Genomic DNA, 26398 nt, shown 5'->3' on the forward strand with positions numbered 1-26398 from the left:
GTTCAGCCAAGCTGAGCCCAGCACCAGGGGAAGTGAGGAGTAGTGAATGCCTCTCAGCTTCCTGATATGTTTAACTGCACCGTGCCCCTAAGCCCAGCTAAAGGGAAGCCGATGGAATGATATGTTCCCCGGGCTTTACTAGTGGGAGATGGTAGGTTAGGATTTGTTTCCAAGCAAGTTACCAGGTGGATGGAGCTGCTTTTTTGTCACTGTTTGCACTTGGTTTGGTTCAGGTCTGAGTCCCACAGGTGAGCACTCAACACTTCCCACCATGATGGCTGCTTCCCGGAGCCTGAAGAGATCCATCACCGTAGGCCCCATGGGGAGTTCTTGGCATAAGCTTTCAGGGAGATGGAACAGGAATTCCAATGGCTCAGAATGTTCTTCCCACTGTAAAAGAAATGTGAATGCCTGATAGCAGGCTCACAATTGCAGGGTCTTCTGAGGCACCACTAGCCTTCAAGACAGAAACCCTCAAGCCATATGACCTACCCAAGGGCCTGGTGATGGCTGGATGCTGATAGAGGGAAGGGGACAAAGACTAGGAGAAGGAGGCTGGGGCATCGAAGCACTCCTGCTCCAGAATGAGAATCCAGATTGTTAAAGGGCCAAAAGAAGAGCACACTCCCGGATGCAATTATCTTTTCAGGCCTGAAGATGAACACAAATTACTCTTTATCAAAACACTGAAATACACTTTATCCCACACAGAAACTCGGTTCTCACAGACTGGTCGGGTAGAGGGGTAAAGGAAAATAAACATTTTTGAGAAGAGTCCCTTTTTTCCACTAGAGAAAGAGAAGAGAAACTAATAGTGGGAGACACATTTAAGTTATCTGATTAGAAGGGGCAGGGGACTTTTAGAGGCTAAAGAACTAGGTGAACTTGACCTAAAGAAGTGCCATTCTAGACTCCAAGTTAGCATGTTAATTATACAGATTTCATTTTTATCACAGTTTAACTCAAATATGGATTGAGTAGGAAATCTTGTTCTAGTTATGAATAGATTGAAAGGACACCTCAGTAAAACCCCAAACTGGCGATTTGGGTAAAAGTTAGAAGGACAGGAAAGTGGTATTGGAAAATGACAGTTAATGAGCCAGCGGCCTTGCCTCTTGGTTCCCTAACAGTTGTCAGAAAACCATCAAAGGAAGGGAACAGACACCCTCCTAAGAACCGTCACAGGAAAAGCTGACGCTCTCTGGCTGCTACAGATCCCCTCTGTGGTTCATAGCCCCAGCCCTCTGGGAGTGTGCCTGCGTATATTTATGCATTCCCGGGCTGGGTTGCAGCCATTTTTACAACATTCATCTGGCTGTGGGCCTGTGAAACCCACCGGCAAAAGTTCTCAGAGGAAAAGACATTCTAAGGTGGATGTTGAATACAGAGCAACTGCACCAGCCAGTAGCAGGGTCTTCTTGAGTTTTTCAGCGCTACCAAACTGCCTTACTTCTTCCACCTTGACCATTGGGCCAGGCTCTGGGCCGTCTACAGACCCACGCAGACCTGACCATTTGCACCTAGCGGGGACATGTGGTTAGGATATGAGACATCTGGCCAAGGAAGAAGGGAAACTCAGCTGGGGGACCCCAAGGCCCAGGAGGGCCTCCTGGTACAAGCTTAAAGCTGACCCAGCTTGGGGGAGGTGCACCTCCAGAACCCACTAAGGCAGACATAGTACCCCCCACCCTGCCACCCACCTGATTCTTCAAACCCAGAAGGAAAGTGGCCTTGTTCCGTTTGGGTGGGCTAGGTACAAGGTATAGCCGAGTACTTCTGCATTAAGGACCTACACATTAAGTCCCAAATGCTGAGAGGGGCTAAGGGCAGAACAGGCGAGGAAGCATCTTTGTGCCTCACACTACCCCACCCTTCTATTACATTTTCCTGGAACGAACTGAAATTGGTAGTGGAGTTATTCCCGAAGCCTCTAGAGTACTGTTGCTACCTCCTGGTGCAAGACAGCGAGGAAGATGGCTTTCTGCCGAGAGGATCCCAGGATAGAATTCACACTGGATAGTATTCATCAGTGGACGAGCCTGATTGTGGCCCAAAACCCTATAGTTCTGATAAGACTCCGCCTCCCGTCCCACGGCCCCCAGAAAAGACACCCCCGAACTGCTGGGGTGAACAAGGAGACTGAGCCCAGAGAGACGGTCCCCACCACCACCAAGTAGCCAGCCCAGATAGCAGCTGTGGTAGGGGGATGGGAGCCACAGGCAGCCAAGACTCAGCGGTTGCGATCTAGAAAATTCAACAAGAGGCCGCCGCAGTGGCGGCGGCGGCTCCAATTAGCTGAGCCAACTGGGAAGGCAGAGAGCGAGGCGGCGGCCCAGCCGATCGTGCCCCGGGCGAGCAGGCGGGCGGAGGCGCAGGGCCTCGGAGCTGCCCAGGCGGCCCTCTCTCGGCCCCTCCCGCGGGCTCTCGGAGCGCGCCGGGTGTTTACACACTGTCCTTCCGACACGGGATCAAGTTTCAGGCCGCGCCGGAGGCGCCGGGGGCCGGCCACAGGCCCGGGAGAGGGGAAGAGCTGGAGCGGGATCTAAGACAGCGCTACGCTGACACGAAGGCCTGGCGCTCTTGGGCACAGCTCATGCCGCGGGCTTCCCGGGAGTGAGGCGAGGGGAAGCCCATCAGGCAGGGTGGGCAGGGTCAGGTGGGGCTGCGGAGTGCGATCCGGAGGGCGAAGCATCTTAAAGTCTCAGGAGTAGAGTGTTTTTGCTCACTCTGGCCAGAGAACTTCTCCCTCGGAGAGGAAGGTCTGCTCAGAGCGCCTCTTGTGAGCTCTGCCACCCTCCCCCCAATGCCTTTGATATACTACCCGATCCAGGCCATTGTTAGGGAGGGGAGGGACGGTCTGTGGGCCAGAGGAGGAACGCGCAGTAGGGAGACCTTGAGCCTCCCTTCGAGCCCCGGCCCCAGGGTTGCGGAGGCCTCGGGCCCAGTGCCAGAGGGCTCACCGCTGAGCGCCTCCTTAGAGCTGGTAGCGCGCGGGTGCCCCACGCCGTCAGGCGGCGGCGGGTGAGCTCCCAGCAACACAGGCACACTGTAAACATCTGCGTGCGCGCCCTCCCTGCTCCGGCTGAGAACCTCACCCAAACACCACGTCGCCTCCTCTCGGGCTACGGGCCGAGGCTTGGGGTGAGGGGGCCGAGACCCGGAGCAAGGCTTTTGTAGCTGAGTCTGGGGAAAGAGAACCCCCACCCCCACCCCAGGCCACCAGGGCCCGGGAGCGAGCGTTCTGAACCTGCAGGGGTGCGGGGTGCTGCGGGGAGGGGTAAGAGCCAGCGCCTGCCCCCTCCCCACTGAATGTCTGCTTTGTTCCGGAAAACAAGGGAAGCATTAGGCTGCTGCCCCCGGGGAAACACAAAACTTCTTTTTGAATCTCGGGAAGGGAGGTTGACTGCGCTACGGGGCTCCCGAGACAGACCGAGGAGGGGAAAATCTGAGAGGGCGGGCGGAGACAGAGAGACTCCGGAGAGGGGACGACGGACAGAGTGGGGGTAAAGCCGCTCAGGGTGACCGGGCGGCAGACCCGGGAACCCGACTCGGCGCGAAGGTGCCGCACGAGTTCCAGCGAGAATCCAGCCTAGCCAAGTGGCGCCGGCCCAACCAAGCGGCCGTGCCAGCTTCCTGCCCTGCCCAGGACCGCGGAGCAGCCGGGGACGCCGCCGCAGGCTGGCCCGGAATCTCAGGACAGCGGGGGTGGAGTGGGGGTGCAAAGGCACAAGTAAACCCCGACTAGAACTTTCTGCACCTCACCCCTACCAAAACCCCCAGAGTGGGCCCGGACCCGGGCCTGTGGGTCGTCAGCTTGGGCTTTCAATATTGGAGGGAGGGGGCAAAGGCCCAGGGAGCTCCACTGCTCAGGAGGTGGGGTGCAGTCTTAAGTGTCTTTGGTCCCATTTGATGACCGCTAATCCGATCGTCTCCCTAGCCGGCTGGCTGAGCTGCTCCGAGGAGGCGAGTCAGCTCTATCCTGGCTGGTAGAAGTGGATAAGAGGGCGAGCGAAAGAAAACCTGGAGCTCGTTCGCTCGCTCTCCAGCTCCCTGCCCTACCCCGACCACCACCCCTCACTCGCCCTTCGGGCACGTAAAGAAGGGGAGGTCACCCAGGCTCTGTCCCACCCCCACGGGGCGCTCCGGTCCGCCTCCGGAGCTGACCGAGAGCGAGGGTTTTCCCCCTTTCCCCTGGGTTCTAACTTCCTCTAAACCTCCCTCCTCGCTCCGAAAAGCCCCGAGGAGAGGAGCAGAGAGGAAGCACGCCGCTAGTGTGCGAAATGAAGACCATGTGTGGGGACGGCGGCATCAGAGTGCAGCCGCCTAGGCTGGGGGGAGGGTTGGCGAAGGCCCCCGCGCAGCCCGAGGCTTGGGGCGGCAGCAGCCAGCGCCTCTGCTCGGCGTTGGGGGCGCGGAGCCGCAGCAAGAAGCTTCGAAGCGGCTGGGCTGGCCTAGTGGCAGGCGACAGGGCGGGGGTGCGGGGGTGCCACGCCGTGGGGGGTGGGGGGCGGGGACGCAACCCCAGCTTCCTGGGCCGCAGCTGCGACCCAGGGCGCAAGAGCAGATCGTGCTCCGCGGCGGCGGCGGCAGTGGCGGCTCGGGCCCGCCGCGCTCGCAAGCTGAGAATCAACAAAGGGAGGCGGCTGGCGAGCGGGGGAGGGGCGCCGCCGAGCGTTCGCTGGCTGCCGTGGAATAATAAAAAATAATTAATAATGATAATAAGAGAAGAATCCCTTGGCTTTCATGGCTCTGGGTTTCCGTGTGGCTGCAGCGGGAAGCGCGCTGTCCTTGAGGCGGACTCTCTTGCATGATATGCCCGCCCCTCCCCCTCTCTCGCCCCCTCCCCTCCCCAAGAACCGGGAAGAGAAAGGTCTGCAGCTGACAAATATTATCCATTCTCCCCATCGATCGCGGAGTGTACAGATGTGAGCGCTTGATGTGCCCGCGGAGCGGCGGATCCTCCCTGCTCGCTCGCTCTCGCTCAGGCTCCGCTCGCCGCCCCCCTCCTCCCCCTTTGTTCTCCTCCCCTTTCCCTCTCTTTAAATAGATTTCAGGGCGCTGCCTGTTGGAGAGCAGCTGGCGATCTCTCCCAAGAGAGGGAACGAGCGCAGCCCGTGGTGCCCTGTCACCAACCTCCCCTCCCCCACCTCGCCTTCCGCGTGTGGACCCACCCCCCACCTTTCTGCAGTTTCCAAAACATAAAACACCCGAAACACCCACGTCCACTGCACCGCGAGTGTCTCGGAGCCTTTGGAACCCTCGTGCTGTTCCCTGTGTCGGTGTCTGTCTGTGTGGGGGAGGGAGGGGCCCGGGGACGTGTCGGAAGAGCCAAGGGTCGGGGTCTGTCCCTGGCAGCAACTGGGACGCAGCACCAGTCACGCAGAGAGGGGACAGTTTGCCCATTAGGTTACGGAGGCAGCCCTTTATTCCTCTTTTGCAGATGGCAGATTCAGCCGGCAGCGTCCGGCCTCAAAGGGGCCGCCCGCTCGGCGAAGGGTTAACCCGTCGGCCAGTGATCGCGAGCACACACACACAGACACTCACACATACTCGCGCGCGCGGTGCGCCCTCCCTGTTCGCCCGAGCGCCCGCCACAGCCCGCAGTGCGCCCGGAGCTGAAGGGGGGTTTCGGGGGGGAGGGGCGGGGCGGGCTTAACCAGGCCGCTCGACTGAGCCGAGGCCACCTCGCCGTCTGTCACTTAAATGATTGTCCTCCGCTCCGCTCGGTGCGGTCAGTAAGGGCTGTTAACAGGCAGTTGCAATCAGTTTCCGAAAGGTCAGCCAAGGTCCTCCGGCTCTCGCAGACGGAAGGCATTACGAAACCGCTTTTGTATCTGCAGGCACTTTAGAAAAAGAGGCGAGGAGGGGCACACCGCAGCGCCGCGGTGCTGCAAGCCCCGGGAGAGGGGCGGGGGTCGCGGGGTGGGGGAACTTGCCACCCCACCCCTGGCGGCGGGGAAACCACCCGGCGAGTGACCCAGGTCCTCGTTTAGATGGGGAGGCAGGAAGGAAGGGGGGGAGCAGGCGGCAAAGGGAAGGAGGAATGGGAGGAAGTGGGAGAGGCGTCCTGGCTCCCCTCCTCGCCTGGCCTGAGGCCCACAATAGGACGGGGGCAGGCGGCCTTGGGTGCGGCAAGACCCGGCTCGGACTCTCAGGTCCTCCTGACGCTGGGAAGTGGGGCGAGGGGTGGTTGGAAAAAGAGAGACCCTCGCAGAGCAAGCGAGTGAGTCTCGGCACGGTGTCTGAAGACGCTGCTGCCGCCGCCGCTAGAAGTCGTCCATCAGCAACCAGTCCAACCTGCCAGTGATAATGTGCGATCAACACCAAATCACCCCCGCCAGGCGCGATCCATCATCGCTGCGCGCCGCGGGCCCGCGTGAGGCTGACTCGGGGCTGGGGGCGGGGGGCCGCGGAGCAGGAGGCGGTCGCCTAGCTCACTAGGACTCTGGGCAATACCTCGCTGCCCCTCCGGAAGGCCTGCACCTCGGCGTTCATAACTCTCCAAGTTCCCCTGCCACGGAGCGTAGACCCGGTGGCTCCGAGTTCCCGGTGCAGGTCACTTAAGAGCCCATGTGTCTTCTGCGCCCTACTACCCAGTCACACCCTACAAAGCCGTCCCTTCTTCGGAGCTACTCTGCCTGTCCCTTCCCCCTCCTTCGAGAAAGCCTGGCTGGCGGGAAATTAATATTTAATATCGTGAAATTGATTAAAGGGCTGGAAGCCGACGACGGGGTGGGGGGAAGGGTAGGGGCGTAATTAAAGATCTGAGAGTCTAGGCCGCTCCTTGTCCGCCCCAGCCGCTCGCGGCCTTTGTGAGGCCGAGGCGTGGTCTCGCAGGGTTGAACCAGGCAGTCCCAGGGCGGTGGCCTTAGGGCGGAGGTCAGGGGCGGCCTGGCGAGGGCGAGCTGTCGAGGCAAGTAACACTAGCGCACCTGGTGCTGCGCGGAGAGCCGCGCCTCTCTTGCTCCGCTGTATCTTGGACTCATCTCGGCCGCAGGGTCAGGTGCTGAAGCTCCTCGCTTCTAGTTAGGCATAGAAGAGACTTTCCTGCCCCAGAGGCCCTTAAGGATGCATCCCCTCTGCGGCCCCAAGATCCCCAGAGCAGCCTTCTATTGGGCCCCGCTCCAAGGCCGCCCCCCCCCCGCCCCCTGACTGGGGTCTTCCAGGCCTCCCACGCAGCCCTTCGGAGTCGGTTCCACCCAGGCCTTTAACTGGGGTATCCCGAGGCCGATGCTGCCCAGGATACCCCAGGTAAGGGATACCAGGAGCTCCCTCTGGTTCTCTCGTTGAGGCCCCACCTCGGGCTGCTCATGGTTCGGGGCAGCTTAACTCGTTCAGCTGCGCTGCAGATGGGGCCTGCAGCTCCAGGCGGCGGTCTCCTGGGAGTCGTCACTGAACCAGCTCCGCAGACCGCCTGTCGTACCGTTCATGATTACTGCGCCTCCCCGGAGGGGCACGGGGCTGAACAGGACTGGAGGTGGGTGCGCCTGGGTCATTCCAGCTGGCGCTACTACAGGAGGAATTTGGTGGGCTCAAGTTCAGTGGTAACCCGTTGGAGCTGGCTATGATTTAGAAATCGGATGGTTTGCTCAGTGGCCGGATGTCCTCCAGCTCCTTGAGGCCTGGCTCCAAAGGGCTTCTTTGAACTTTTTCTTGTATACGATTTATTTTTTTGTGAAGCAATCTGTCTGAAAGTACCAACAAGTGTGCAGAAGGAAGAAAACACATAAGCACAACAAGCAACATTTTTGGCCCTAATCACTTTGAGGCCAGGAGGGCCCGCCAGACTCCAGAATCGCTACAGGGAAGGTCAGGACCAGGGAGGATTAGGCCCAATCTTGGGTTTATTGCTGTACTTGAACAAAGCACCGAGGCTGCTTAAACTGGGGCAACAGTGAGGTAATTAAAAGACGGGCTACAGAAGAAAGGAAAGGTTGGCGTGGCTGCAGCCAAAGAGGTTGGAGGAAGTGTTGTCCGTTAGAATAAGAAGCTTGTGAGACGTTATGCAGAATGACTTAATTTCGCGCAAACAAAAAAAAAATGTTCACATTCAGCCCCACGCTGAGCTGATAAGCAATATGCAAACTTTGGATGGGACCTTGAACAAAAGGAGGTATCAACCACAGTTTACAAAGGGCAGTGGGAAGCTTTCTCTGGGTACTTTTCTCTCTCCCTTACCATTGTGATTCTACCTGCAGCAGCTGCTCGGTAGGGGGGCCATTCTGACCTCCCAATCTGAGCCCCAGGCAAAATCACTGAGAATGCACTGCATTCGTCAATGCCATTTCCGGTAAATTGGAGCTTAGGTTTTGGAGTGTCCTAAGAGAAAGGTAGCCTACACAGAGCACACACCGAAGTCAGAGCAAATGTGATGGGTAGCACTCATTCTGTAGCCTCTCCTAGATAATATTATGGATTTCACAAGCAGATGTACCAGATTTTCCAACGTATTCTTCATATCAAGAGCTCTGGGCTCTGCGTCTTTGACGGGAATGATCCCCCACCTGCCGGTCACTGGTGTTGTGGAATTGTGTACCAAAGGTGTCCCAAGGCTTACTGGCCAGGCTGCCACGGCAGGAAGAAATGACTTGGGGTGAGGCCTGCACTCCGTGATACCCACTGGTCCTCTGTCCATCGTGTGTAGTCAAGCAGCCATCCTTCTCGCAGCCCTTATCTCAACCAAGGCCTGTCCCTACCTCCTCCTCGTGCAGGAGTCTGGGGGAGTTGGGTGATAAATACGCATTTAAGGCTCTCCCAGATAGGTCGCCCATCTGGGGAAGTTGCAGACTTCCTCGGGGGTCCCGTGGGCCAAAGAGGACTGGCCTATTCTTCCCCCCGGGGACACAGCTGCTAGCACAGTCTGTCCCCCGGCTCTGGCAGCCCGCGCAGCTGCACGCCGGCCGCCATCTTGGCCCGGGCGGAGCGGGAGGCGCTGCCCCCGGCGGTGGGACCGAAGAGCCGCAGCCGCGCCCGAAACCCCTTTCGTGCGGAGGTTCACAGTGGACCCTGACCCTCGGCCGCTGCTCCTGGTTAAAGTGCGGCCTGTCGCCGCCGCAATGCCAGAGCGGATTTCAATCCCTAGAAAGGACCTTTTGTGCCCGGACTCCAACACGGGTCGACACGTTATCACCTCTCCTGCGCACAGCGGCCGCTCTGTGTACCCTAGAACTTGGCCTGCTGTCCCCGACTGCCACCTGCAGAGGCAGCTGGGGGAAGACGAGGTTAGGCCTGTAGTTCGGTCCCCACCGTGCAAGGGGTTTCTAAGTAGCTTTCAGGGCAAGGGAGGATTTGAAAGTTACCTCTCTTTAAGGGATCTCGACTGGAGAAGACTGTCACTCTGTTTGTCCACTTTTGGAATGCGTTCGTGCAGTGCTTGCTAAGGGCAAGGCACAGTGTTAGGTCCTAGGGGAATCCCAAAGTACAAAAGTGGTTGTTGTTTTTTTTTTTTTTAAAGACACCCCTGGCCCTCAAGTAACTTATTGTGCAATCTAGCTGGGAAGGCTGGCTTGTAAATGACTAACTGAACACAAATAAAAAGCAACGTGAAATGAATGTAAACAATAGGCATGAATCCTGCAGTAAATGGCCCGGGGAAGGGCCAATTATTTAAAAAATAACCTTTACTTCTAAAAATGTAGAATCTGTCCTTTCTGGGAGGGGAAGGGAGGCTAAAAATTTACTAACACTGGATAGTTCCAGGATTCCAGAGAATAACAGTCATCACTTCTGAAAGGTTGATGTTTAGGAAAAATGGTGAAAGTTTATTTAAACTAAGCAAAATACCAAGAATCAGAAACATTGGATTCCTTTCTCAGCTCCTGACATTAGCTGGGTGGTAGAGACGCAAATTTCCACCAACACAGAGTACCCCTGTTTGAAATCAGTAAGAGAAGTTTACTGAAACCAAAAAGAGAAGTTTTAGAAAAAAACTAAAGGGAAGATTATAAACTTCTAAAAAGGTTTCAGACATAAAGAAGAGGGGAATATAAAAAGAGAAACAGACAGAACCAAAAAGATCAGCCTATTTACAGATGGTCTCCAAGATGTGAATGTGTGGAAAACTGCCCCAAGATGATCTGTATAGAGGTTGGAGAGTGTGGGAAAATTAGTCATAGGTCAAAGAAAATTAAGCAAATAAAAAAATGAGGCAATTATTAACTCAAGGGGAAAAATCGTACAAGAAAGTAAATATAATCACTGAAGCTTATTTGCCTCAGCAATAAACAATATGATGTAGTCAGAAAGTAAACAGTGGATATGGGTTTAGTAACAAATTATGATATAGTTCTATTATAAAATGGAGAAGAAGTATGATGCAAAGAATAAAAACTCTCCTCTACCATAGTAGAGAGTCAACAGATCATAGTCGCCATGGATTATCTACGAGAAGGCCACCATCTACATAGTACTTAGAAATATGATGGTATTTTCCAGAAGACTCAGGCAGAACAAAGGATGAGGGTACCCACAGAGGACTGCTTTTTTTGCACCAAACTTTTACATATTATTTGGCTTCACAAACTTTGGGTAAATATTCCTTTGTGAAAAAATACAAATTAATTTGTGAAAGTAAACACACAGAGACTTAGAAGAATAAAACTCCGAGAACTTCCAGTCACGATGATGAAATTACTGTCCTTTGAAACTCTCTTCCTTCAACATACCCAAGTCAAATTATCCAAAGTGTGGAAAGAAACAGGCAGTGAGGTGAATGGATTTGGGACCCCTGGCTTATACATTCTTGATTATCAGGGAAGAGCAAGTCATCTCAATTTGCCCTTCCCAGGGAAGATGCCTTTTATGGCTTTACTGTGAAAATAACTTTCCAAGTATTAATGGAATTCCAAATAGCCACACAGTCCTCCACAGAGTGAACAAGAGTGAGCTTTACAGGGCTTATGTATAAGGCTTCGAAAGGCCTATTGCTGGCACGAGAAAAGTCCTTCTTTGGAGTTAATTTTGATTAGGAATCACTTTCTCCAGATGATACTCCACTTTTAAATGCAAATTCTCTTCATCTATTACACATTAGTGTGAATTTCAGTTCACAGGTAACTTGTTAGGATGTCAAACTCTATTGCACCACCTGTTAGGGTCTTACACTCAAACACCCTTACACCCAGCACTTTAAGGCCTGCAGTTAACATCCCTTAAAGGCTTCATATTCAAAACCAAAGAAAACATAACCCCTCTCAAGTCCCACCTTGCTGGCTAAACAAGACACTTAGGTAGGGTGACACCCTTGTCTTTTTTTTTTTTTTTACGCCAAATAAAGCTTAGAAGGGACACAATAATTTATGAACACTAGACCCTGCAGATGAAAGGTGACAAAACAAAGAGCAAGTCAATGGACCTATTCCGACAACCTGCTGAGTCAACACTGATTTGGGCTGCAGCCTTAGGCTGGCCCACTCTGCTTCCAAGATGCCCTTTTGACCCCCCTCTTGCCCTGTGTCACCCTCTCTTTTCATCTTGATCAGAGAGAGAATCTGTTTCTCCTCTGCCCCTAGCCTACTCTGTGACTTGGTGAGAATTGGAGAAAGGTGCCCATGGGCCTGAATTCCAGCCCTAATTCCCTGTCTTGACTGGGGACCTTTGTGTAGTGCACAAACTGCACATCCTGATGTGCTAGTCCTTCCAGATAAGCCAGCTTATTTCAGAGGCCACCCAGAATATTGCTTAGTTGTGACCCACAAGGTTCCTGCTCAATTTGGGTTTTCTTGGTGCCCAGCATAGAACAGTCAGCTCCGCAGACCCAAATCACCTGAAGGAAGGCTGGGGTGAGCCTGGTACATCCTGGGAAGTCAGGATGAGGTCAGCAGAGGGACAGGTAGGGTCAGAGTTCACTAAGGAGCTCTCCACTCTGGGACTCCCATTTGCATTGAGATCTGAGACATGAGCCCCATGCCCCAAAGCCAGGCTGAAAATAAGAGGGTATTTTCCTTTCACCCTGTTCGTGGGTGAAAAGGATATCAGGCCAGAGGGTACACATACCTTTTGGATTTCTAGAAATGAGAAAATTATTACATTTCACATTTAAGGAAGGTGTACCATGTTAAGTGAACAAGAGAAAATAGTAAGTGCTGATTCCCAAGCAAAACAGAACCATGTTTTTCTACTGTTTCTATCTCAATCTCCTAGTGAAGCCACAATGAAATAGCAGATCAAATAGCAGATCAAAGGCAGAGTCAAATACAATTATGTTGCCCATGAAACCCTTAGCATGAAATTAGAAGTCAAACTCTCCATTCAGGGGTTAGAGACAAGGATAATGGGAACCCGGGGCCCTAAAGATGTACCCAGTCCCTTTCAGTCACAGGGCTATGCAAGTTGGATATTTAAAACCACACCTGGGAAAAGGAAACAAACAGTAAGTATTAGAGTAATTTATTATAAATGTATTGTTTTTTCCACACTTCCTTTAGGAAATGCATTGACTACATTTCCAGCTTTGTACCACCTGAAGATATCCATCTGTTGAAAAAAGTGACTTGTAAGCAAATAATGAAAATAATTCCCTAGAGTGATAAAGGGTTAACGCAGATTCCCCCCAAGATGGTGGACAAAGGATGGTAGCAGCCAGATTGCCAGTCCTGTCCCCTACCTACTTTCCCTTTCAATACTGAAGGGCCTAAAACCCATCCAATCTTACCACCCAATTCTTCCTCAGTCCTTCCCACACTTCACAAGTTCATGAAGAAAGCTGTTCTTTGATCTCCTATTTTTCATAAAATCCATATTTGCTTTATGGCTATTTCTTTTACCCTGGCCTAATTTTAGCTCTTTGCAACCACTCCCCCTACCTCATATCATTTATGCAGCCTCTGGAGGGTGCAAGCTCCTATTATAACGTAGACTATTCTGTTTAGAACCACTGCTAATTAAGCTTAGCTCTCAAGAGTGCCTGGTATGGCTTTCTCCCTCCCCTCCCCTCCCCTCCCCTCTCTTCCCCTCCCTATGGCCACAGGTTCTTTGACACTCCATTGAGAGGTAGGGTCTATGTCCTTTCCCTTTGAATCTGAGTGGGCTTGTGACTTATTGTAATCACTGGAATATAGCACAAATGAGGATATGGTGTGAGTTCTGAGGGTGGATCAGAAGAGGTGATGCAGGTGGATCATCTTGTCTGCTGGTATGCTTTGTTTTTGGATCCCTGAGCTGCCAGTAACGTCAAGTCCTACTATCCTCAAGCCACCACACTGTGAGGAAGCCCAGGCCACAGGGAGAGCCCATGATTGTCCTATGGGACACAGCTTAGGTCACAGGTCATAGCCAGTAGCCAGCCATGTAGGTGAGGCCATCTCCAGATGATTCCAGTCCCCGGCTGTTCAGTCTTTCCGCCAAAAATTCCAACCCACAGAATCCACAAGCAGGATTCAACTGCTCCCTTGCTGCTGACATGCTTTGACCCTTCTTTTGCTAACTCCGTAAAAGAGAGTGAGCTGCATTAGCCCTGACCTGTGTAGTTCAGTTAGTTAGGTGTCATGCCACAAGAGGAAAGGTCACCAGTTCAGCTGCCGGCCAGGTCATATGCATGGGTTGCAGGCTTGTTTCTCTCCCTCTCTTTCTCCCTACCTTCTCCTTTCTCTAAAAATAACAAATAAACTCTTTAAAAAAAAAAAGAAAGTGAGCTGGATTAAAAACAAGTGTGGCAGGTCATGACACAATGTCTTGTTCTTTATGGAATCCCTGTAGAACAGTGACCTGCCTCCTCCTCAAATCTGATCTCACATTTCCCTTAAAGGATCTGGTTGAAAGGTCCCTATTTGCTGTTCTGTCCTGATCTACACTGGCTGCACAAGGGAGGCAGTTCACTGTACAAGAGGGTTACCAAGCATTTTCATTAGCTTAGCTTTTCTCTCCCATCTATTCTCTTCTCTCCCCACATTTTCCTTGTTGATTGTTGAAGGTTCTCATATCCGGGATGGGGAGGGATGGAATATGGAAGGACTGTCAACTTCATTTTCTTGCCAATCCATTCCTCACCTCCCTGCCCCCTACAAATTCCACAATTTTCCATTTCCTGACCCCAACTAACCAATCCACTTGTGTCATACCCTAGACACATGCATTTTCATCCACACTCTTCAGAGTCACACTTGCTAGGCCATACCTACAGAATCACCCAGCAGTGCCATTGGCCCCTCCATCACCCTTCCCTTCCCTGAAGCAAGCACTCACAGCCCCCTGCTGCCCAGACAGCCCCTGACCTGAATTCATAGCCTGCCCTCCTGGTGAGGTACTGAGCTCAGGGGTGACCTGGGGTGGGCTGCAGGACACCTGGATGTGGAGAGACTGAGGAGGGAGGTGTGGGGAGCCTAGGTCCTACCCCTTACCCCCAAAAGCAGAACATCCAGGGATCAGGAGAAAAATAGGCCAAATTGTGGGTGTGGGGAGGGGGAATTACTGAACAGGCCAGAATGGGACAAGCAGCAAAGAGAAGTAGGCAACATTCCCTCCCTGCCCTGCCAAATGCCAAGGGATGAACTTGCCAAAGATCAAAATACAGGCATGAAACTGGAGCAGAGGTCAAGCGGAAGGGCTGGTTCTCCCCCTGACCACAGAAAGCCAGCACCAACTGGAATTACCTTCCAGCCACTCATCTCGGGGGGGGGCCTGGCCCTCATTGCACAGCCCTGGGCTCAGACTCAAGTCAGCCCTGCATAGGAAAGCCCAAGGGCCTGGGACCTGCCCCTTCCCCAGAGCCTGAATCCAAAGGCTGGCACTCCTCACTGAGTATACTGTCTTGGGATTGCCTGTCCCCTCTAGACAGTGGGGTCCTATAGCTCCAATTCACAAGGGCTCTGTCCCTGGGCCCAGGAACACACATCTTAAAAGCAATTCTCTCTTCAGACCCAAATTCCAGCCAACCAGAGAGACCTGTTCCCCAGCTAGGGCCTTGCACAAACCTTTCTTCCGACAACTCAAACAATATCAGTCCAACCCCTCCCTTGCCCCTACAAGAACCAGGGCACAACATTTATTAAAATCTGATTGTGACCTTTCTAGTGTTTTACATGCAATAACTTCATCTACTCTATCTCCAATCTTACAATGGAGGCCATCTCATGCCCATTTTACAGACAAGGAAACGGATTTTCAGAAAGGTTACACAACCACTAGGGGCAGAGCACCCCATCCAGATGTGTCTTGTTCCAGAGCTTTCCACCCTACCTATGATCTTGAAAACATTTTGATTACATATTTTGTGCCAGGCCTTGTGCTGGGCTTACAAAGATAAATTAGACATTCTCTGCCCTTGGGGGATTCATAGGCTAGTGGGGGTGGGGAGGACAGAAACAGTGCAATACATGGGATAGGGACACTGAATACTCTTCAGAAAATCTTGATCATCATTACCCTCTCACCCCACCTCTACTTTTTTAGTCCTTCTGATTTCTTCTCAAAAGGTTAGTCTTCTTGTCCTTCCTTAGGCACCAGCTGCTGGTTTCCCTCTCACGCCTGTCTTTTTTCCCTGTCATTGGGGTCTGCACCCACACACGTGGCAGGGATCCCGGTACCCTGCTTCCCTGGAAAGGCTGCCTGGAAAGGTGGTTAGATGTCCTTGGCCTCTGGGGCCCAAGAGAGGAGTGAGAGCCTGAGTGCCACCCCAGAGTTCCTCAGCTGGGAAATGGGCACAGGAGCCTGGGACACTGAGAAGGCTGGTAGGCCCTAGCAAAGCTTTTATTGAAGCCTGTTAAAGGGCTTTGGGCTTCTTCTGATGAAAGGCGCTTAAGTACATCTGGTTTTGATTACAAGGGAGGAGAAAGCCAGGCGGTCTCCCGGGGGTTGGACCAGTCATTTGGCTCTGCCTTCCTTGGGCAGAGAGGACTGCTGGTGAGGCCAGGAGGCCAGGTGTGGGGGGCAGGCAGGAAGCAAAGCCAGTACAAAATCCTCCAGCTCTTCAAGGCTCCAGACCCCAGCCCCTGGCTCTGCCAGGCGGGACACCCAGAAACAGCATGGTAGCTCAGAGATGCCAGACTCCTTTGAGAAAGTCAAGTTTAGAGTGGCTGCTGCTGCCTACTACTGACCCACAGCTCTTCACTGATCTCCACCCTCTCATCTCCAAAATATCCTTCCAAGAATCCTGACCCTCCAACAACCTTCCCTACTGCTCTTCTCCCTCGGGCAAAGTTAAAATAGGCTTCTTCTGCCTCAAGGGTTTCTGGAAGTGATGAAAAGTAAGAAAATGCATACTTTTAAAAGTTAAAAAGCTCTCAACGGTTTTTTCCCAACTAGTCGGGTATCATTTTCCATAAAACAGACATCGTTAAAGCTTCCACGTCACTGTAACTGACAACCATGGTGAATTAAAGGAAGAGATTAATATTAAAATAAGGTGGCTATCCAGGAACGTCATCAGGGAGTCTGCAGCAGCTCCGTGCCCTGCACTTGCCCCCTATGCGGGAATCCACGTGGGCACAAAGAGCTCTCAGGGGATCGGATGGGTTAAACACAGCCCGCCGTTCTACAAACGAAAATGCATTTTCTTATTCCCGCCCTGATTTAATCCTGCTGCGTGTTATTATTGTCAAGTCTCTTCGCACCAACATTTCTAAAAGAAAAACCCGTGGGTCTGCGCCGCCCTTCGCAGCCTGCTCGGCTTTTATTGTGCATGCATCCTGGTCTGTCTGAGTGGATACAGCACGTCGTGACCGCCTCGCAGGCGCGCACGGACACCCTCGGATTGGCATTTCGATAAGAGCTGAGCGCATTGTCTCAGCGGCCACACACACGCACACACACACTCACTCACTCACACACAATAAAGGGCTACAGACCCCTGGCCAACCCTCCTGGCAACCCATAATTAGAGATGACCTTTGCGAAAGGCAATTAAAATATGGTAATGATCGATGAGCTAGCCCCTTTCCAAAAAAGAAGATACACAGATGTTGGCTTCAGGAGTCTCCACCTGGCCCGGCCAGGAGGTCTCCTTCAGCTCATGAATGAACTCCTTCTCCCAGGAACCTTCGATTGCCTGCTACCTACGCGAGCGCCAGCTCCCCTCCTCCCTCTCCCCTCCCCCACTAGTGCTCCGGCAGGCAGGAGCTTGCTGGCGGAGGCGGCCGGGCTTTGTCATCGGAACGAACTCACAGACACGCACACGCGCGCACCCGGCCACCACGGAACCGCGGCAGCTACTGCACCCAAGTCCTTCCTCGCCACCTCTTTATAAGACCTCGTCCAAACCCTTTTTTTCTGTCCTTCATGTGTATGGTCCTTTTAATCGAGGAGTTGGGAAAGCATTTTAGGGGGGCCTCCCACGGCGCGCGGGATGGCTGGACCCGAATAAGACCTGTGGGCAACTGGCCTTTGTTCTGCCCTTTGCGGGGTCCGAGGGCAGAAAAACCTCTGTTGCGCTGGGGCCCACCTGCGAATTGGCATCAGCTGACACCAGTATCCCCCACCCCTCACCAAACCGAAACGTGAAATCCCCTCCGGAGTTCAGTCCGGACCTGGTCGGGGTGAGGGGAGGGAGTGTGGGCATCGCCTCGGGGAGGGTCTCCTGGCCCACAAGTGGCTTTCCTCATACAAATATGTAGTGTCATTAGGTGGCTCCTGTTGCTCGAGGCCTCAGGGGGTGCTCTGGTGGCGCGTGTGTCCCCCACCCCTATACCACGTGGAGGGAGAGAGCGGGACCCAGGGACTGGGGCTCCCCGGGAGACTGCCTGGAGGAGATGCCGCGTCCGGCCCTCCTGCACCTCCCGGATGCCTTGTGGGACCGCGAGCACAGAGCCAGGGCGGCCTCTCGCCTTTCATTACTGGGCCTACGAAAGCAGCAGCCCAGGCAAATATGTAGCTATTAAAATTAATCGCCCTGCGTTGTCAGCTGAACATAATGCAAATTATTTATGGGCTGTCTGCGCAATATTTATCATCGTGCAGGCTCCAGGCGCTTCGTGCCTCCGGGCCTCCCCCGCCCACCCCGGCCCTCGCAGGGCGAAGCTGTGCGCTGGCTGCGGCGGCCAGAGGGCTCTGGGCACCGGAATAGGACTCCGAGGGCGAGGCCACGCACCAAGCTGCTTTCCAGGCCAACAGCCTCACTTTGGTTTGTTATTCATTCCACATTTGTTGGCCTACTACGTGTCCAATTAGGAGGTCTGCGAAACGGAGTGGGGCGCGAGAGGGGGCAAGAGGGAGGAGGGTAAAAACCAATTTTGAAAAATCGGAACCAGACAAGCTCAGGTCCTAGGGGCGATGCTGGTGGGGGCACCTTAGCTGCCCAAGTGATTTTGCCATGGGTCAAGCTTGTCCTCCACCCTGGGAAAACAATGTTTGCGGAAGGTGGATTCGCAATTAGAGAAACCGAGAGCATCATCGAAGGTGCCCCACAGATCTGAGTACCACACTACCGACTAGAACCGGAATTTGTTGTCCTACGAGCCTCAAAACTTGTTTGCAGCTCGCAGATAAAAGATTAACTGCTAATTGTCGAAATCGGCCAGCCATTTACTTTATCACTGCTGGGGGCCCCGTGATATTCGCTGCACTTTTTATATGTAAAAAACAGCCTTAGTACCTCCGAAACAGCTTTTGTGTGGCTTTTGTTTCTCTTTCAAATACCGTGTTTTAAAAAACAGCAGCAACGCGCCACCCCACCCCCTCTCCAACCGAGCCTTCTCGTTAAAAAAAAAAAAAAAAAAAAAAAAAAAGCCCAGGAGGAGAAAAATAATCTATAAGACAATCCCCCCCTACTGGTCGGCACCGGCGTTAGGGCTTTTTACGCAAATCGAGTTGCCCTCAGCTGCAGAGGTAAACAGGCTTTCTGCACCGCTGCTAAATGAATCACCGGGAATAAGGGGGACTGCGGGGCGGGGCGGGGGTGGGCCTCGGGATTCCGGCTCCGTGCCAAGGAGGGGAGGGCGCAGCACGACGGGCAGTGTGGTGGGGGCAAGCAGACCTCAGGGCCTTACGGAGGCCTCAGGGTCAGGAAGGTCCGAGGGTGTCCAGCCAGAGGCCCGCGTTCGCAATCTGCGAGGCAGGGCGAAGGCACAGCCTGGGCCTCTATCCCCAACGCTCCTGGGCGCCACCTGGGGCCGGTCACGCTGCTGTAAGTCCATCTGCAGGGAAGGAGGTCTCGGGACACTTCCTCCCACACGCAGTTTTAGTAGCTCTGGGCCTTCACGATGCAGAGGCAGGCCTACACCCTCTGATGTGCATTTTAAGCAAATTCTTTACCTTTGTCACTGCCCCCACCCTGATGGTCAATGTCACTTCGCACTTAGCCCACCAAGCCTGAGTCAGGGCCTGCTTCCAGGGTCCTGGGGGTTGGAATGGCTATCTATGGCACCTGCTTTCCAAACTAACAGAAAGGTACTTCAAATTTGTATTCTTCATCTGGTTTCCTTTTAAAAATGTGGTTTGACCCAATTTGGAGGTCCATTTTCTTTCCCTTTAACCCCCAACTTTTGACAGGGAGTTTTCTTAGAACATTCCAAAGGTTCTCCCATTACTTCAGAAACTTAACTTAGAGTGATGTAAAAGAAAAGGAGATTCAAAAGATTTAAATTGCTCTTGGATTCCCTTTATCTCCTACACTCCTGCATGGCTTTGAGGAAGGGCTGGTTTTCACTGTTTTGTTTTAAATTGTCAAGTCACTGTGTTTTCTAGGATGAGACTGAACATTAATCACAGTAAGGTGCAAGGGGTCACGTTCCATTTACAAAATGCTTTAACACTTTGGTCCTCAGAATCCCACCTGAGAGGGGTAGATAAGTGTTCTTCTTCCCATTGTAGAAATGAGAGGGATGAGCACCTCCTCCCTCCAAGTTTCAGGAATCTAGTCCTTCCTCATTGAACTGGGGCTGGAGCCCAGTGAAACTTGCCTGCTCCTTCTTGCATCCACACTCCTCCATCTTAATGTCATTTGTAGATGACATCCTTTTCTGAGATGTATCTACTGGGGCCCAGGCCACCATCCGGGTTGAAGGCAGCCCCCACCACCCACATTTTAGGCAGCTTTTTCCACAGCCTGCAAACCGCACAGGAGGCTCAGAGTGTCTCTTACAACCGTCTGTTTACTCACTTCCCTCCGGCGGATCAATTCCGACACCAGGACCAGTAGGACAAATTAAAAGTGTTTCGGCAAAAAGACCCTCCGTCCTTGCCGGAAGTGTTTTATGGACCTGTGAGTCGAGTTAATCCCAGGAGGGACGGCAGGATTAGTCCCTTGGTGGGTGGGGGATTCCTGTGTTAAGGTTTTAATCCCTTAAGAGATGGGGGTCGGAGTGGCTTCAGCAATGTGTGCCCCATCCCCATTAAACTCCCAGATTTGGGCTGAGGCAGATGGAAATTGAGGCACGTGTCTCTGGACCCCCAGAACCTCGACCTTCCACCAGGCATAATGTAGGGGGGCAAAGGGCGCCCCGCATAGACGCACCCCGGGAGATCAGTATGGACATGGAGTGCGAATGCAGAGCGCAGTTGTGTGAGCGTTTCCCCTAGGTTTTATTCTTCCAGCCCTGCGGAAAGGAGGAGAGCCGCAACCCGGGGAGGGAGCGGAAAGAAACACTTAATCACCGGCGTCTCGCTGCTCGTCACGCGAAGATGGCAGCGGCTCCCCTGGGTTTCAAGGTTCCGGGAAAGGCGTGTGTTCTGCCTGGAGGCGCGCGGGCTGCTGCACTCCCTCCCTTGGCTCGGCGGCCAGCCCGGGCTCCCCAGCCCCTCTCAACGCCAGCAAGTGTGGCTAGGCCGGCCAGTGCCCCTCTGCGGGCCCCCGCGGTGGCGAGAGCAGCTTGTTCCACGGGTCTTCGCAAGCTAAAACTAAAGGCTCGACAAGGTGAGGAGGTCATCATCCAGCGCTGCCTCTGATCACGAGTCCCCCCTCCTCTGTATTCCCACTACACCCACATTAGGTTCGGGCATGCAGGGTGACAAGCTGTGGCCAATACAAGATGTGCCAACTTAACTCCTGCTAGCTGTGGCCCGAGGTCGAGCCAACCCTTGCGGGAGAGGCGATTTACCACCACCTAGATACTCGAAAGCCCCACAGTCTGACCCTCCCTTTTGACCCATGCCATCAAGAAACACAGGGCTCACAGGTCTCTGCCAGCCGAGGCCACTTCCCGGAGGGGAGGGAGCAGCGGAATCCCCAGGGGTACCAGCTTGCACAAGGACGCTGGGAAGCAGGAGGGCAGCCCGGGGCCCTCCACCCTGACTCTTCCCCAGCGCCGCGTAGCGCACAATCGCCTCAGGCTTCCGAAACGCCCGAAGGCCGAGCAGGAGGAAGGCGGGCTGCTCGCTAGGAACCCGTGTGTGTGTCCGTCTTGTATGAGTAACCAAGAACCTGCGATCCCAATCCAGGCTAACTAGCTGGCCTCTCCAGCACCCCCACCGCGGGGCTCCGTGCTCACGGTTGGCGGCTCCAGCGGAGAGGAGCCCGGAGTTGCGGAAGGCGTTGCCGGGCGTCTGGCCAGCTCTCCGAGAAGAGCCCGGGGGTGCATCCGGAGCCCAGGGACCGGTGTGACCCAGCTGCTCCCGCAGGCGGCCGTTTAGCTCCGCCTCCCGGGACCACTGACACTCGTCGATAAGGAGTTCCTCCGAAATCGTCGGTCCCCAGCCCCCAGTCACCTCCGGCGGACGTGACCGCCGGATGCTGAGGCGAGGTGGGGGCGAGAGGCCTTTGCACTGCCTTCACTGACCCCTTCTCTGCTGCGCAGCCACAATAACGTGCTGCTTCTGTACAATGCTCCGTAAGTTTCCTTTGCAAAATAAAGGCCAAGTTTTTAACTTTGGAAGGTTGGGGGGCGGGTCCAGGCAGTCCTCTCCAAATACCCCCACACAGCTTGCCTTCACTACACAACACTGGAGCTGTAACAGCCCTACTTCCCTCCTCACCCTGTCCTACCCCAAGCTGTGCAGTTTTTGGCAAATTGCTTAACAGTCTGGGCCTCAGTATCATCTGTAAAATGAAGCCCACAATAATAGTGTCTAACTCAGGGTTGTTTTGAGGATGGGTTAATACATAAAGAGCCTAGAACACTGCCTAGCATACAGTGCTACAATGTGTCTGTTAGGAGTTTGGATGGGGAGAATATAAGAAAAATGTCCAGGTTTAAGATTTTGGAGGCCAATATGGAGTCAAGGTTGTCAGGGTAGAAGGGCATTATCACCCACAAAAAAAGTTAAGGAAAAGATGGGCTCACAGTCTCCATTAGACTTTTCCTTAAAGGTCTGCCAGTGTGGTAGTGATGTAGAAGAGAACGTGGGCTTTAATGGTGCTCATTTAGACTGGATTAATGGGAAGCTCCTGCCAGGGCTCAGGCACCATTACCCACACTCTCCCTGAGGCCTTGGGCACACTTTTTGATGGCTCAAGGCCATCTCCTATATATAAATCAGTTTTTGGAGTAAAATCTACATCCTCTGGGACTAGAGTTTAACACTGGTCTGGGGCCTGCATGTAGCAGGCCTAGTCCCTGAGCTGTTGGTGAGCCTTATTGTAGGGACGCACAAATGCATCACCATTTATGTAAATAGAATACACTAGATTTCTAATTTCAAAAAGCTTCCCATTTCGTTTGAAATGGGGGTCTCCTGTGCAATGGGGCCTGGAGAGGCCTGGCACCACTCACTTCTGGCCTGTCCTGCCCAAGGTCACTCATAATTCATTAGGTGGGACAGCCTTTTTTCCTTTTCAGAAACGACGCAAATGGCCTTTCCCTTACGTGGCTGCCGACGTTTGCCTAATCACTCAAATGTGCTGGCTATGCGCTCTCGCTCTCAGTTGATCTTTATCAGAACTATGCGTGCCAGGCTGCCAGCCCCGCGAAAAAACAAAGACACGGGCGCCTCCAGGTTTGCTCCGGAAGCCCTGGTCACCTCCGGGACTTCCCCTTCACAGCCTCCAGTCCCCAAGACGACGCAGGGCAGTCTCTGGAACAAACCCGCAGCCCGAAGTCAGAATTCCAGTTCTCGAGCGCCACCCGGAGAGTTCACATTTCCCCTCCTCAGAGACCGAGTGGTGCGCCAGCGAGACTCCGAGGATGGCGGCAGCACAGGAGTTGGGGAGGCCTCCCCGAACCCAGCAGCACATAAGGAGGAAAAGGAAAAGCTGAGAGGAAGACGTGGATTACGAAAGCAAGAGACCAGGGCCAACTACTACAAAGTAGAAACAATCCCCAGGCAGGAGTTTGCAAGGAGTAACTCCAAATTGGAACCACAGCTAAAATAAACGTAAATGTTAAAAGTCCTCAAAGGTGGGGTGCAAAGAAGACTGTACCTTCTTAGGACACACCGGTAGTGCCAGCATGCATTGTGCTCACCCGGCATCTCCTGTACACACGTTGAATACCAGGCAGAGAGCAAGGTCCTCATCTACCGACTTCACTAGTTCTCACAGTATTCATAACTGACTCAACGTGTACTTGATTAAAAAAAAAATTGATCTTACTTGAAAGATACATGGACAACCTGTATTTAGATGGGCAGCTGTCTGACCACATTTGTCTGATCTCTCTAAGAATCCACGTTCTCTAGCCTAGGAAGGGGCAGACAGCCCTTGTGGCTCCTCCTCCGGCGGTTTCCTGGCGAGGTGCCCATCCTCCCCAAGCACAGGGAATGGAGGCGGCCACATTAATAGTAGTGGGGAGCCTGTTCTGACCTATACTGTCATTTTTTCCATCGGTCAGAATTGGGCGGGGGGGGGGGTGCTTCTCCTCCGAGGGGCTCTGCACGGATCATTGGGTTTTCCCCGGGAACTTAACGCGGAGGCAAAAGGGGCAGATGGAAACCAGGCCTCGGCTGGCTCGGCGCGCGTAAGCCCAGAGCTCGGCAGCTCGACGCAAAGCCAGGGCTGGATTTTCTCGGCCCGGGCGCAGCGGCCTCCCCGCGCCGGCGCGATCCTCTTTCCCTCGGGTAGAGAGCAAACGTGCTCGCCTAATTCCGCCCTGGAGACAGCAGCTGTGCGGCTGGAGTGATGGTGGTGGTGGAGGAGGGAAACACGCAACTTTTCCAACAGAAAGTGTACGCGTACAGGAGAGATGAAGGCCCACCCTAATTCTGTGCACGTACCGACACAGCATCTAATCAGTGTCACTGCCAGGAACATGCTTCCGCAGCGGGCGACACCCCCGCCCCCGCCAACCTGCAGGAGGGAGGGGGGATGCAAATGGCGTCTCGCGTCGTCCTAGACTCTGCACAGCTTAGGCTACTGCCACTCCGAGCAGACGTCGCAGTGTGCCTAGCGCCGCCACTCTGGAGTAGCAAACAGGCTGCGCGCCCCTCTCTCGCGCCCGGGTCTCGGGAAAAGGAACTAACACCATTCCCCTACCCCCACCTCCGGAAAAGCTGCCCTCCCCGCCTCAGGGTTGGCGGGGGAGGGGGGCAGGGGGGGGCGCGCGGGAAACTTTGGGAGACAACTGTTCCGCGCCTTCCCCGCGTGGCGCCGGAGCGGAACGAGGGTGGGTTTCCGGTCCGAGGCCTGACCACATTCCCCCCACTCTTCCAGACCTCAAACCTGAAACTCGTGGACTATGGGGGGCATTCGAGCCACTGGGGGGAAACTAAAGTCAAGCGTCCTCAAGGGCTCTGGCGGGTGACCAAGTTTGAGTCCTTTCCCTTCCACGATGGAGTAGCGCGCGCCACCTTAGTGAAGCGCGAGACTCCTCACCCCCAGCCACGAGGTCACTCCTGCCTTCCAGGTGGGGCCCGTTTCTCTACAGTACCTTCTCCTGCTCTGCGGCCCCCACATCCCAGGGGAGCCCCCAGAAGTGACCTGCACCTTTCCTCGCCTGCCCTCCTGGAGAAAGTGTGTGTCGTGTGCACCAAGGCTCCGGTCCACACCCTCCGCGGAGCCATCTCGGCAGCCCTCCCTAGACCCTGCTTCAGCCGATCCCCGCCTGGAGCTGCCATACGGTATGCAGCCTCCCCCAAGCATAATGGGGTGCCCCTGGGACGCAGGCAGGTATGGCGGTTCCGGTTGTTCCGGGATTTGCGTGCAAGACGAAAACAAGGCCAGTAATTACAAAAGCTGCGCCTCCATTCTCGGGGTTCAGGCGCCCGTGCAGTCTCCGCAATCGCCGGTCCCGCAATCGCCGCTCTGGCCTGGGGGGGGGGCGTTTCCGTACCCCCACGCCACCCCCAGCAATTCCCCCCCTCGCCCGTGCTGCACCACGCGGAGCTCTAAGCACCCTGGCTCCCACCCCAACCCCTCCATAACTAGAGTGCCTCCCTCGCCCCCGGCTAGGGGCGCTGCTCACTCTCAGCGCCCCGAGTACGCTGGTTCCACCCTCGGCTGTGAAAGCCACCGCCCCGTGCCACCCCCGCCCGGCCCGGCCCGGCCCTTGTCCCAGCCCTGCTCCCCCGCCAGCTGCGCCGCCACCGCCGCACGTGACCCGCCCCCGTCGCGGCTTCCGCTGAGCTGCTTGTTCCGGAGCACAAACAATTTCTGCTCTGACGCGGGGTCTCTCGGGCCCTGGCGTCCTCTCTTCCCTGCCCACCCCCTTCCGGGTACGAGAACTCAAAACAACTCTCTGACCTTCGGGCCGACCAGCTCCAGCTTCCACAGACTCCCGCATTCCGTTCAAACCCGGCAGCAGCAGCTTCTAAGATTTCACTCCGCACTGGGCTGGGGGAAGGAGTGATTTCTCCGGGAGGGGGTGTCTCAGATCTGAAGAGCCACTTAACGCTCCTTCCTCTTCTCCGAAGTGAGTTTTCAGACTACCCAGAGGTCCTGGGGAAAAGCGAGGCTCAAAAAGAAATCCCCCTCCCCCTTCTCCACGCAGATGCCGTTGACTAGTGTCTGACCGATTTCCAGGGTCATGGCCCAGCAGCAGAGGGTCTGGCCAGCCTCGGAAATACCACCGGGCTGTGGACTGTGGCACCGAGAGAGCTGGGCTGGGGTGGAAGGATGGCATTAAATAGTAGTAGCGCCCACTCCTGTGCTCTTTACTGACTACTTCACAAGTCCTTTAACTTTCAGGTCAAGAAACTGAGGTAGGGAGAAAGATCAGTTAAATAACTTGATCGGTCACCTAGCTAGTTAAATGACTGTAGTCACGTAAGTCTTAGTCCCAGAGTCCAGGGTGGTTAAACATTATGCTTATAGTGCTCAGAATTCACAGTAAAGACCCTTCTACAAAGTTTAATGTTCACTTGAAGGCTATATTGCATGTTACACTGTGGCTGGCACATAGTAGGCACTCAATAGATATCCGTGGAATGAATGGGCATTTGATTAAATGATTGGCAGAGTCATTGCTGACAAGTGGTTTTAGAGAAAACAGCCTCAACCATTGTTCCTTCTAAGTGGACTGTTTTACCTTAATAAAACCTCTAGCTGTTTTTTTTAATGTTTGCCGATAACAGGAAACGCCTATTCAAAATGCATATTAACTTCCCACCTCTACTCCCCCCTTGCCCCCAGCCAATCAGCATGGCAGCACTTGAACTTGCT

General features: G+C 54.1%; 1 protein-coding gene across 1 annotated transcript in view; it reads right to left on the reverse strand.

Moving 5' to 3' along the window:
• Nucleotides 1–25602, reverse strand: part of BCOR (BCL6 corepressor) — a 112583-nt gene extending 86981 nt beyond the window's left edge. Inside the window, exon 1 of the mRNA XM_037053855.1 lies at nucleotides 25481–25602. The gene's annotated coding sequence lies outside the window, so the exon portion shown is untranslated. The remainder of the gene's footprint in view (nucleotides 1–25480) is intronic.
• Nucleotides 25603–26398: the final 796 nt, after the last annotated feature.

Source organism: Sturnira hondurensis, unplaced genomic scaffold (genome assembly GCF_014824575.4).
Source record: "Sturnira hondurensis isolate 20B ecotype Veracruz unplaced genomic scaffold, ASM1482457v3 Scaffold0008106, whole genome shotgun sequence".
Classification (NCBI taxonomy): domain Eukaryota; kingdom Metazoa; phylum Chordata; class Mammalia; order Chiroptera; family Phyllostomidae; genus Sturnira; species Sturnira hondurensis.